The sequence below is a fragment of the Triticum dicoccoides genome, chromosome 1B, assembly GCF_002162155.2.
Source record: "Triticum dicoccoides isolate Atlit2015 ecotype Zavitan chromosome 1B, WEW_v2.0, whole genome shotgun sequence".
Classification (NCBI taxonomy): domain Eukaryota; kingdom Viridiplantae; phylum Streptophyta; class Magnoliopsida; order Poales; family Poaceae; genus Triticum; species Triticum dicoccoides.
In genome coordinates this window covers 490848707-490862390 of record NC_041381.1, presented here as the reverse complement: position 1 = coordinate 490862390, position 13684 = coordinate 490848707, and the positions used below count along the sequence as shown (strand labels likewise).

General features: G+C 44.7%; 1 non-coding gene across 1 annotated transcript; it reads right to left on the bottom strand.

Annotated features, from left to right (window-relative positions):
* Positions 1-5496: 5496 nt before the first annotated feature.
* Positions 5497-5569, bottom strand: TRNAF-GAA. The gene has a single exon. It is a non-coding gene; the product is annotated as a tRNA-Phe (tRNA).
* Between the last annotated feature and the right edge of the window lie 8115 nt (positions 5570-13684).

Genomic DNA, 13684 nt, shown 5'->3' with positions numbered 1-13684 from the left:
CCGCCAAAGAGAAGGAAATAGATGATCTCATTCATACTAATCGATGGATAGAAGATATGAGACTAATAAGAAGGGGAAAGAAGACAGCTTAGCCATCTATTCTATGAAGCAAGGGATCCATTAAAGTCAAGCTATGAAGCCCCCTCCATCTCTACCCGGAGCTGATTTCATTCCAGTAGTTTCTTTTGAAAAGAAAGGCGGATTCTCTTTTCTTTCAAGTTGGCCACTTTTTTCCGATGTCAGTGTTTGATAAGATGTCGCTTTCAACCCATTTGGGGTAGTAAGAAATAACCACTAAGATGTATTCGTGTCCATTTGATGCTTTGGGTGTTACCTTTCCTTTCCCTACCTCAATTCCTCGTCCATTCTGTATGGATTCTAAACCTTGGCCTACAAGCGGAACAAACTATGCCAGCTCAAACTAGAACTCACTTAGAAGGTCAGGAAAGAGCGACTCAACAGGGGAAAGCCGGAGCGCCTTAGCAGTGCTTCATTGGCTCGTGTCAACTCTTCTGCTCATTTGGTAAACATGCACATCCTAACCCCGCGAAATGCCCTGCAGGGAACATCCTCCTTTATCCTCTTAGACTTCCCCGGGCATGGAATTTAGAATCCTGGAGATCCTATCACTTACTTCGCCCGGCTGATCCATTCTCTGGCTTATCCCAAGGAGAGCCTGATTCGATCCTAAGGTCAAGTACCCTATTTATAAGTCGGACCCGGAGCTAAAAGATAACCTCTTTCTTCTTATGAATGGAAGGAAACATAAAAACTACGCTAAAACCGAGTGAATGTATGTCTTTTTATCCCTTTCTTTAATCGAGAATTTCATACAGTAGCAACAACTCTCCTTTCAAGTGAGCTAGAAGGGTATGTCAGAGCAGGTTGACAGGTAGGCTGGAACCTTAGGAGGTATAGGTAGGCTTAATGAATTGGTAATCGATCAGGCAATTCGTTAAACGATATCTGTATTATGAGTACCTCTTCTGAACCATACCGCTCTTCTGGTAAACGGTCTGAATCAGTAAAAAAATGAGTTCCTTCTTCAAATCCATCGGTCACATCCGCCTTGCGAACTGTATCAGTCAACTATAGGAAACTAGCTTGGTAAAGGTTAACGGTCCTGTTCAAGCATTGGCGCATAACGGGAGGCTAGCTTAGTAGATTAGTTCTTTAGTTTAGGAGTGAATGCTTTGCTTTCTTTTCTTTGATCTACTCATTCATGAATTCCATCAAAATAGTAAATAGAAAGAATTTCAAATCACAAACCATACATAATAAGCAATTCTTGTGAACGAAAGAGATATCCGATTTGAGAGTCAGGACCTTAAAGCTGATTATGGTGAATCCGGTGATACGACTGGCAAAGCTTCTTTGCTCTAGGTAGAGGCGGCTGTGCTTTTCATTTTATTTGATCTTTCCGCGAGGGCCTCTGCTTTCCTTGAACGATGACTGAGGAAACACATCCAACCTCGAATGCTGAGACAAGACCGGGCACACTTCTATAATATAATTAAAGTAATATAAGAAAAGGGCCGAGAACTTTGATACCAGTGGAGTGCGATGACATGATGACAAGGCCTAATCGACCTTCTAGAGCAGATTCTCGACCTTAAAGAGCAGATTCTATACTAGACTTGTGGCTTCAGGAGATGAAAAGCTTGATGAACCCCGACCCACTAGACCAAGTGAGTGATGTTGCATTTCGAGCACAGGCACCTTTGACCTAGCTTTCGATAGAGAGAGACAAATGGGAATGCCAGGCACAACTCTTTGCTTTGAAGCATGAGAGAACGAGAACATTTCCACTGCTTTAGTTGCTAGAACCCCTGCCTGGAAGACAGCACTCATCCCTTCCTTAATTAAGTAGTACTAATCCCATTCCTTTAGAAACCTGTCCTTTCCAGTGGAATAGCTTGCATAGTAGAGTGATTTCCTTGCTTCATAGGTTTCAGGTTCAGAAGACTCTCTTCCCCGTATACTGTATTTACTAGTCAGGCCCGGTGGAGCAATCTCGAATTCTCGTATATCAATGCTACATGAATGATTCACATAAGGGAATTCTAAGTGGGTCGAATAGGACTAGGGAGCTCGCTTCCATCTACTAAAAGTTCTCTACGGGTGGGGACAAGGTTGGTTTACAGTACAGACAGTTTCCTAGCTGGCACTTGAGAAGTGCTCGTCTAGTTTAGTGATTCCTAGCGTAGAACCCTTCTGTGTTGGAATAGTTTCCAGATTATGACCTTCTCTTTTGATTGAGTGAATAGCCATGCCATGGATTCTCTTTTCTGGGCTAGCTCTATACCATTTCCATAGTAATACTGCCTTGGTGAATCCCTTATCTTGTTTGCAGCATCATTCTCGATCCCCTTATTCCCTTCCCAAGAAGGAATCATATCCTACGGCTAACTCATCCTTATATGGCTCCCGATCCTTAAAGAGAATCAAAGGCTATCTCGAGGGATGGTCAGAGAATCGGTTTATCTTCACGGCAGTAGACGGCACCTTTATGAGTGCGTATAAGCTTGCTTTAGAGCTAGAGCGTGCATCTAAAATAGTTTCATATCCCTTTCCATCAATCTTTCTTGGTGCTGTAGTACCCATTCCTGCTAGCTTGATCTGGTGGCCTTCTCTTGGCCAGGACTATATATAATAGTTTATTGAGTGCTTCTTGGGTTGGTTCTCTTGAAGTGCATAGCCCGGCCCCTTTTCTCTTTCTTCCAACAGAAAGGGTTCTCTTCTCTTCTGGTATGGAGTTCGACTAGAGCCTGCCGCTTTTCCAGGTTTGGGTGTGGGTGGATCTCATATCTTAGAGGACAGGGCGGGGCTTATTCCCAAGGTTAGGTCCCATGCCGGTGGACTTGAAATACGAAGATCTTAAGCTAAGCTACGGGGCCGGGAATATACTCCAGGTTGGGAGATCTGTCCTGTCATCGGACATGCAAGAAGCTATGTGCGCAGGGCATCAGAGGCTTACTCAAATGGAACATACGAATCCAACCTTGCTTGACTCTCTTTTTCATACTTGCCCTCGGGATCAGTGGTAGATTCGTAACGTTATTACTCATGGGTAGCAGATGATGGATCCATTTCTGTTGAAGCAGTGGAGTGAAGAGGAGGGTTGGGTCCCGCCTCACAACAAGCCCGGGTAGCTAGATAGGTAGATAGTAGATAGCAGTCCGGATAGTGATAAAATCTGAAATAATCTTCTTCTTGATTGAAAGAAAGCCTGTGCCGGAAATAGAGAGAGTTCTGCTCTTGGTTGACATAGATCGCTCTACTCTCGAATTGACATACATAGAGTTGAAAACATACTCCTCACAAATGATCATAGTTCACTACTAATGAGCGAGTAACTACTAACGTTACGAGCAAAAAGACGAATCTACTTGGTTCATATCATATGTTCTGCTTCGTTGACAGGTTCATGTATGTACCTGATGTTCATGGAAACAACAGGATGATAATCCGTTGATGGGAAACTCACTTTGCTATGCTAGGAAACTGACTAATGAAACTAACAAGTTCAAGTGCTCTAGTCAAGTAGTAAGCTCCAGTGGGAAGCGCTAGTCCAGATAGAAAGAATAGACAGGAGGATTGCCAGGTTGGTCCGCACAGGTGCATATCTGTAGGTTTCAGCACGGGATTCCAGATTGTTGGTACCCGATGTTTAGTTCATGGGAATGGGAATGTAGGAAACACTCTCTTCCGTCCGGAACATATAGATAGATTGATTGCTGTAGAAGCAAGTCAACTAGATCCAGTGAGGAATGAGAACCTTTCCGAGGGCAAGGGGGGCGAAGCTACTAGCTACTATTACTATTGGCTATGGATGTCCTAACACGAATGGAGTCTATACGAGCAGAGGAAAGCGAAGCGTATTGGTTGGTTCGGATTTCAGAGTGCACTGGTTCTATTCTAACTAGACTCGCATCATAAGTTTGCCTCCTTTAAAATCCCGTGAAAGTACTACTGGCAGCTCCTATATGAGGTTGATGCCACAAAGATTATCATATCTACATGAAAGGAAAATGAATGTGATGTACACTAGAAAAGATACCAAGCAAGAGGATGTGCGCAACGTCGCGCTCGAAAGTCTTGTCTATGAAACCAAACCCTAGTTCCGTGAGGAGGAAGACTCTCTTCGGTCGAGGGATGGATGGACTAGTGCCGTAAGGATGAGTGATGCTAGAGGGAAGTAGATCAATAGGTGCCGCTTGCTTACTACAGTGACAAGGAAATCAAACAAAGTAGTGGCCAGGCTCAAGAATGGGTGAGTCAAGTAAACTTGCCAGTATGCCGGGAAGCCGGTAATGCTAGGGTATCTCCAGTCGAAAGGATGCCGGATCCAACTAATACGGCTACGCTTGAGGAAGAAGAGAATCCCTAAGTTAGAATTGAATGCCATCCCATTTCCTAAAGAAAGAGATTTCCAATATACGTGAATCACGAAAGAACCAATGTTGTAACTTGCTTCATCCGGCATTCTAAGTAATCAATGAGATTTTCTTCCTCGAGAACAAAAAGCTACACGAGGAGAGCCTTGTTTACTGATATGTTACTAAAAGACCAGAGGTGATGGCCTCTGAATTGCAGGGTATGGAAAGTGGGTGTTAATCAACAAGATTATCTACATTTGCGGAAACCACTACTGGAATAAAGTTAGATCTTCATTTCATTTCAAGGAAAAGTTTCAGGGTTTAGCCACCACTCAGACAGTAGTGAAAAATAAAACTAACTCTAGGCGAAAGTGCATGGAGGATCTGTGATTCCTCCTACCTTATGAGCCCTTATGAAATGCCATTTTGAATGATGGACAAATCATGGGTGTCGGCGGTCTAGTCAGAGCATTTTGGAGCGCCTGAGCGGGCAAAGTAGGTTGACCCGTCCCGAGGGGGAGGGAACAAATGGGCAATTGAACACCATAGGTCACAAACGAATCGCCAGTAACGACCTGTATATATCAGGCAAGAGGTGCTACTCCGACCCGGAATCCTGCGTGATGGTTGGTCACCTTACCAATAATCTTATTAATGTTGGAGAAAATGAGGAGATCATTGACTTAAATTGGAATTGATACCTAGAAAACTTGGTTCTAGCTTGCCACCCCAGAAGGCAACGTATACACAAGTATAGACTATAGGTAACACTGTAGGGTACAGCCTTGGGTAGTCTTAGGGTTTTCCAAGATATGATATGATCGGGTTATTTATTAGAATTGGAAATAGCTAGACGAATAAGTAGGCTTTAAAAGGACGAATAAAGTAGGCCTTCTAACTCAAAGTACTCCAGCTTACGGAAAGACATGCAACATTGGTGATCAACGTATGGAATTTCCGCTATTCCGTTCCGGGAAAACACTTGTTTTTTCACGTTTTTCCTTCGCTATTCTTTCCTAGATTCTTTGTTGATGATTCTTCCCCTTAAAAAAAGCTTTTCCCTATAAAAAATATGTGGCCCTTTTCTTTCCCGAAAAGGCATTCATTGTTCGTTCTGTGCCAGGAACCAGATTTGAACTGGTGACACGAGGATTTTCAATCCTCTGCTCTACCAACTGAGCTATCCTGACTATTTATTGTGCATCATCCTAGTAGAGTACTTGTATCTATGTCAATTAAAGGGACTCAAAAAGAAAAAAGTATTCTCAAATTGGACTTAGTAAATATCAGGATAATGATATGGATTTGGATCCAACGGATAATGCAAATCGAAAAATCAAGCCCGCCTATAAATGAAATAAATGAAAGTGAAAGTTCAGTACGAACTGGTAGAGCGAGAGCAGCTAGTTTAGAAGGAAAAGAAAAAGGGTGCCTACTCAGTGGTAAGTTAGGTCATTCCTTTCTGGCTATCAGAAAAGAGTATGATCGAGGGTCCCATAAGGCAAAGGGAAGGTGCTCCCCTGACCTACTACCCTCGGAGAGATTCCTACGGTTTTCTTTTAAAAAATAATACATAGGTGGGAAAGTGGTATGAATATGGGGTTCGAAGTCGCCTAAAAGAACCTTTCTCATTCGCAAAGCTAAACAAAGTAGAGAAAAGGGGGTCATCCCATTGGCCAGACTGAGCATCAAGCCAGCCAAGAAGTCAAAGCGAAGAAGGAGTGACTCGCATGAGTCAACACTTACTACTCAGGTCCGGTATATATATCTCAAATTCGAATATAGAAATGTTAATGTTATGATTTCGGTATTGTTGAAACTGGCTTTCACATGAATAACCCCTTTTGTTATTCTACGTGCACTCTTCCGTAAACTAAAACGGGCATTCCTACGCAAACTAATAGGCACTTTCTTACGTGAACCTATTTTTGGTATAGCTTTGCTAATCTTTGATGGCCATCTGTACTTGTGAAAAGAGATAGAGCTGTCTCGCGCATCACTGCTTACTTGTGATCTAGATCTGCATCCTGATAAGGTGCATCCCGTTAAATGATCTTATGTAAAACTTATCACCACAGATAATAAACAGGGCAGAGTTTTGAAAAGTACAACTCGATCTTTCACCTCAGCTTATGGTGGTGACTTTACCTATTTTGGAATTTCTATATGTCATCATACCTTTTAGGATCATAACCATCCTCATCTTGTAAAGTTTCTATGGCGAAAACTGTAGGCGGGTGACCCTGACGATTGCACCAAGACTGGTATCAGAGTCCCTCGGTAATCAAAATCATAGAGGCCAAAGTTGCTAATGTAGCACGTTTGGATCCGCGAAGGCAATCGCTTGGATCTTCCCCTAACCCAACCCGGGAACGGACCGGAGGGAACCGCAGCATGAGGAATGTCCGCGTCTCGTCGCAAGGCTCATTTTGAGTTTTGGGTCATAGGGCGGGCAGTGTAGTCCGGGGCACAAGGGTCCTGGTACTACCCAGGTGCGAAGAACCCCGGAGGCGACTGCAATGAGCAAAAATGTCACTCACCGGCCTAAACGACGAGCAAACACTTGAATGTGATAGCAAGGGATCACCCAACGAATGGACGAGCTCCAAGGAGGGAGGAGAGAGGGAGGCAAGAACCATGCTTTCAGAGAAGTGGCGGTCCGAATCCACTCTGACAAAATAAAATAACAGACTAAGCCGTGCCGTAAGGGGGGCATTCTCCACACAGGACGGGGCCAAGGCCTTCATGTATGGGTGACAGATCGGCCATAGGAGTACTCCGGGATATACACCAGGGCAACTAATGTCGAGCATACGATGATGCCGCCCGTTTTCATTTCGTGAAAGTCCCCGGCAGAGGAAAGTGTTGTAGGTGATGGCGCGTTCTGCTTCTTAGGGCGATGAAATCGTTCCTATGAGATCGTGCGTGGCAGCTAGTATAGATGATGATGAAAGGCGGGCCGCTTGAACCGGGACCTATTCTCATAATAGGCAGCAAGCAAAGCTAAATAGGAAAGGGGGCGACTGATGACTGCCTTTTTCGTCAGAAATCAAAAAGGAAGGAACTTCGGTAACACATCCTCGTCTCCACCGGCTCCACTCTTGGTTATCTTGTCCCTTTACTTTTGCAATCTTACTTGTGCTATATCCATTGCTTGCTTGTGTGCTTATTGTCTTTGCATCATATAGGTTGTCCACGTAGTTGCACATCTAGACAACCTATTTCATTGCAAGGTTTAAATTGTTAAAGAAAAGCCTAAAAAGTGTTAGTTGCCTATTCACCCCCCCCCCTCTAGTTAACCATATCGATCCTTTCAATTGGTATCAGAGCCTTGTCTCTTTATTAAGGACTTTGCCGTCCGAAGAGTATGGTTGACAACAACGACGGTGTGGAGGAGCACTCCGGTGTGAATCCCGTCTCGTCTTCGGCCGAAGGGGGAACCTCGGTCTCTCATGAGGAATTCAATGTGTCTTTAGACACATTGAAAATCTCCATGACGGCCGAGGTTAAAAGCATGTTTTCTGAATTCCTAGAGGGACTCAAACTATCTACCTCACCAATGGAAGTGGGTGATCCCATTAACAAGGTGACGGATGCTAACCCCGACAAGGGGGAAGCTAATAGTGAAAAGAGTCCGTCTACTAGTGGTAGAAATGGCACCGGCATCTTTGCCAATGTGGAACCCCCGGTGTATAGAGGACCGATCCCCTCTACTCATTTGAATCATGCCGGTCCTCCTCCTAAATATGTGAAAAATGAAGATTTTGATGCTTGGCTCTATCGCTTCAAGCGTCACTTAAAACATGTGAACACTAATCTTTGGATAATTATTGAAGAAGGTTTCTATCCTCATGATCCAAGCAACTTCACCCTCGAGAAGAAGTGGACAATCAATTCATTGAAAGTGCTCTCTTCATCATCGAAGATGCAATCCTTATCGAAGATCTCCCTCATCTTCAACCTCATGCCATGGCTAAAGAAGCATGGAAATGTGTCGAGCGTCTCTATCGAGGAAGTGCTAGCATTCAAAGCTCCAACTATGAAGTGGTGCAAGATGAAGCCGATGAATTTGCAATGAAAGAGGATGAAGAACCTCGTGAGCTCTTTCGAAGAGTGACCAAACTCGCGGTCGCAATCCGAGATCATGGAAGCAAGGACACGGATGACAACTGGATCAAGCGCAAGTTCCTCAAGGCCATGATGCCCTACAACAAGGCCATGATGCCCTACAACAAGGCCATGTCCTCCGTCATTCGCCAAAGACCGGACTTCCACTCCATGACCTCTAGTGAAGTGTTGGATGAGTTTATTGCAATGAGCATCTTGGACAAGACCGTCGACAATGCGGTGCTCCGTTCCCAAAGGGCAAAGAAGCCCAATCTTGCCTTGAAGGCCAAGGTTAGTGTGGAAGAAGAAGAAGAAGAGGAAGATGAGGAGAGCAACCCCGAGGACACGAAGTATGATTATCATGAGCACATGGCTCTTGCCTCAAGACAGTTTTGGAGTAAGAAGACTACAAGACCCAACTTCAACAAGAACAACTCAAGTGGCCTCAAGGGGAAGCAACGAGTTAGAACTTGTTTCAACTGTGGCAATGTTAGCCATTTTGTTGCGGATTGTCCATACGAGAAGCGGGAAGATAATGGTGGCAAGTTCATTTGAAAAGACAAAGCCAAGTCCTTCCCCAACAAGAACAACTTCACCAAGAAGACTCCTTCTCGTGGGTTGGTGGTTCAAGAAGAATACCGTGAGGATGACAATGATGATGAAGATGGTGAAACAATGGCCATGGCATCCGTTTCCATTGTCACAACTCCTCGGGTGTCTCTCTTCGATGCACCTAACGAGAACATCACCGCCAAGTGCCTCATGGCTAAGGCCACCAACAAGGTAACCCCCAACATCAAAACCACCATCATTCCTAACCCTCCTTCAACGGATGACTTTGATAATGGTAAGGGGTTTAATGAGGAGATCAATGAATTTGAGTCCTTCATGAGTAAGCTCAAGGGCAAATCCAAGAAGCATTTCGTTCCTCTCTTGAACAACTTGGTGAAGCCAATGACATGATCGAGGCTCATGAAGAAACCATCACTAAGATGGAAAGTCATAGTCGTGGCTATGCCTATGAGATATCGGATCTCTCTAATGCTCTTGAGGAAGAGCGTGGGCATCGTTTGGCTCTTGAGGAGTCACACAATGATGGTCATGCTAAACTAAAGAAAGATCTTGATCATGCTCTTGTTGTGTCTCGTGTTCTAGCTTACGAGAAGGCTAAACTTGGGGTTGATCATGTTAGACTCACAGAGGAGTTTGATGTACTTGAAAAGGCCCACAAGGTCTTGAAAGGTGCTCATGCCACCCTCAAGGAGTCTCATGCTCAACTCCAAGTTAAGCTAACCAAGGAAAAGGCCACATTTCCTCACATGGTCTTAATTGATAATGCAAATGCAACTAACCCATGTTGTGAGCATGTGCATCTTGTGGAGGAAAATGCCAAGTTGAAGAAACAACTCGAGAAAGGTCTTGTATCATGCATACAAGGCGAGAAGAACCTAAATGACCTTTTGAGCAATCAAAAGGAAGTTGTGGGCAAGGAGGGAGTTGGGTTCGCACCCAAGTCCAAGAACAAGAAGAAGAACAAGGAAAAGAAGAGCAAGACCAATCGACCTCCTCCGCTCGTGCAAACCTTTGTGAAGGAGGGAGAAGGTGCTCCTAAGGAGAAGAAGAACAATGGGAAGAGTGGTGAAGCCAAAGAGCGCAACGCCATCTCTCCCAACAAAGCCGGCGACTTTAACCCCTCTTATGTGTTGTGACGTGCTAGTGATGGGCATGTTTATGCTAAATTTGTTGGTTCTCCTTATGAGTACATTGAATGGTCTATTTGGGTTCCTAAGACCCTTGTTACTAACATCAAAGGACCCATTACTCAACGGGTACCTAAAACCAAGCATTGATCTCTTGTAGGTGTTTGCTTCCGGTGGAGGATCATGGTTGCTCGATAGTGGAGCAACAAATCATATGACCGGGAGCAAGGACTTGGTGGTGGACGTGCACAAGATCCCATCTATGCCCACCAATGTCGAATGGGGTGATGCCTCACATTCTAAGGTATTGGGTCTTGGCAAGGTTGTCATTTCTCATGATCTAACGATCGAGAAAGTCATGCTTGTTGAGTCCCTTGCGTTCAATTTACTTTCCGTTCGTCAACTCGCACTCATGGGTTTTGCCACCTTCTTTGATATTGATACCGTGGCCCTCTTGTGGAGCAAGACTCTTAAAGTAGCCTTTGTTGGACATGTCGAGAATGGTCTCTATGTGGTTAACTTTTCGGAGCAACCCACTAAGACCGCGACATGCCTAATGGCTAAAGTTGATGTGGGATGGCTTTGGCATCGCCGTTTAGCCCACGTCAATATGAGATCTTTGCAAAGTCTTCTCAAGGGGGACCATGTTCATGGACTAACGAATGTTAGTTTTGCCAAAGATCGTGTTTGCAGTGCTTGTATCAAAGGAAAGCTTCATGAGACGGCTCACCCTCCCACGACTATCATCTACTCGAAGAGACCCTTGGAGCTCCTGCACATGGACCTCTTTGGGCCCCCATCCTTTGATAGTCTTGGGGGTAGAAAGTATTGCTTGGTGATAGTGGATGATTATTCAAGATACACTTGGGTATACTTCTTCAAGAGGAAGAGTGAGACTCAACAAACCGTCATCGACTTTGCAAATGAAGCTCAACGTCAACACAATGCAAAGATCTTGACAATAAGAAGTGACAACGGCACCAAGTTCAAGAACTACACCTTGGATGAGTTTCTTAGTGATGAAGGGATCAAGCATCAATATTCTGCACCATATACCCCTCAACAAAATGGTGTTGCGGAGAGGAAGAACCGGACGTTGATGGATGCGGCAAGGACCATGATGGCGGAGTTCAAGTCTCCATACAACTTCTGGGCCGAAGCCATCAACACATCTTGTCATGCATCCAATCGGCTTTATCTCCGCAAAGGCTTGAACAAGACTCTGTATGAGATACTCACCGGGAACAAGCCCAATCTCAAGTACTTCCGGGTGTTCGGGTGTAAGTGTTTCATTCTCAAGAAAGGTGTTCGTTTGTATAAATTCGAAGCTAGAGCTCATGAGGGCATATTTGTTGGTTATGCTACAAACTCTCATGCTTACCGTGTTCTCAACAAGTCCAACAGACTCATTGAGCAGACGTGTAACGTAGAGTTTGATGAAAATAACGGCTCCCAAGTGGAGCAAAGTGGTACTTGTGATATAGGTGATGAAATTCCTCCCCAAGCCATAAGAAGAATGGGTATTGGTCATATCCTACCCATTGAGGAACCCCTTGTGGCCGAAGGAGAAGGACAATGCTCCACTCAAGTGGAGCCATCACCTCCCCAAGACCCACACGCTTCCGAAGAACAAAGTGAAGGCCCTCACCCTACTGAACAAGACCAAGGGCAAGATCAACCTCAAGGTGGTGGTGAACCTCTAAATGATGCCCAAGGTCAAGTTCTCCCCCTCGAGCAAGTTCAAGATCATGAGCAAGCTCAAGACAGCGCTCAAGACGATCAAGTTAACCTTCCTCCTTCCACTCCCGAGGAGGAATTAGAGCGTCGTGCCGCGAAGATTGCTTCCAAACTCACCACCCAAGGCCATCTCATGGAAAACGTGGTTGGAAGCCTAAGAAAGGGGGTAAGCACTCGTAGACAATTAGCTAACTATTGTGAACATCATGCGTTTGTCTCTTGTGTTGAACCCCAAAAGGTCTATGAGGCGCTCGAAGACTCGGATTGTCTCAATGCCATGCATGAAGAACTCAACAACTTCGAGTACAACAAGGTGTGGAGATTGGTGCCAAGACCTTCGGGGAACCACAACGTCATTGGAACAAAGTGGATCTTCAAGAACAAGCAAGATGCTCATGGGAACATCATTCGCAACAAGGCAAGATTGGTAGCACAAGGCTACTCCCAAGTCGAGGGTATCGACTACGGTGAAACCTTTGCTCCCATTGATCATCTTGAATCCATTCGTTTGTTGATTGCTTATGCTTCCCATCACAACTTTAAGTTGCAACAAATGGATGTGAAAAGTGCTTTTCTTAATGGTCCCATTAATGAGTTGGTTTATGTCAAGCAACCCCCCGGGTTCGAGGACCCCTACTTCCCGGATCATGTGTATCAAGTCGATAAGGCACTCTATGGCCTTAAACAAGCCCCACGTGCGTGGTATGACCACCTTACCGAGTTGTTGCAAGATCATGGATTTGAAGTAGGACAAATTGATCCCACTCTTTTTACTAAGAAGGTCAAAGGGGAGTTGTTTGTATGCCAACTATATGTTGATGATATTATCTTTGGTTCTCCTAACAAAGCTTTCAATGAGGAATTTGCCGCTCTCATGACCTCCAAGTTCAAGATGTCTTTGATGGGAGAGTTGAAGTTCTTCCTTGGTTTTGACATCAAACAAAGAAGAGAAGGAACCTTCATCAACCAAGCCAAATACACTCAAGACATGCTAAAGAGATTCAAGCTAAGTGATGTCAAGCCGGCTACTACTCCAATGCCTACCAAATGCCAACTTGACATTGATCCCAATGGTAAAGCGGTGGATCAAAAGGTATATCGCTCCATGATTGGCTCCTTGCTTTACCTTTGTGCATCTAGACCGGATATCATGTTGAGTGTGGGGATGTGTGCACGGTTTCAAGACACACCAAAGGAAAGTCACTTTGTGGCGGTCAAGCGAATCTTTCGATATTTGGCTCATACCCCAAACTTTGGCTTATGGTACCCAAGAGGAGCAAATTTCAAGCTTGAAGGTTTCACGGATTTCGATTGGGCGGGAGACAAAGTGGATAGGAAGTCCACTTCCGGAGGGTGCCAATTTCTTGGTTGCTCTTTGGTAAGTTGGTCTTCCAAGAAGGAAAGTTGTGTGTCTCTCTCGTCCACCGAAGCGGAGTATGTGGAGGCCGGTAGTTGTTGTGCTCAACTCCTATGGATGAGGCAAACTCTAAAGGAGTACGGTGTCATTTGTGACAAAGTGCCTCTTTGGTGTGATAATGAAAGTGCCATCAAGATTTCTCTCAACCCGGTACAACACTTCAAGACGAAGCACATTGAGATTCGGTATCACTTCATCCGGGATCACATTAGGCGAGGGGAGATCGAGCTCAAGTATGTCAACACTCATGATAACCTTGCAGATATTTTCACGAAGCCCTTGGATGAAGCAAGATTTCGCGAGTTAAGGCATGAGCTAAATATCATTGATTTGAGCAATGTGAC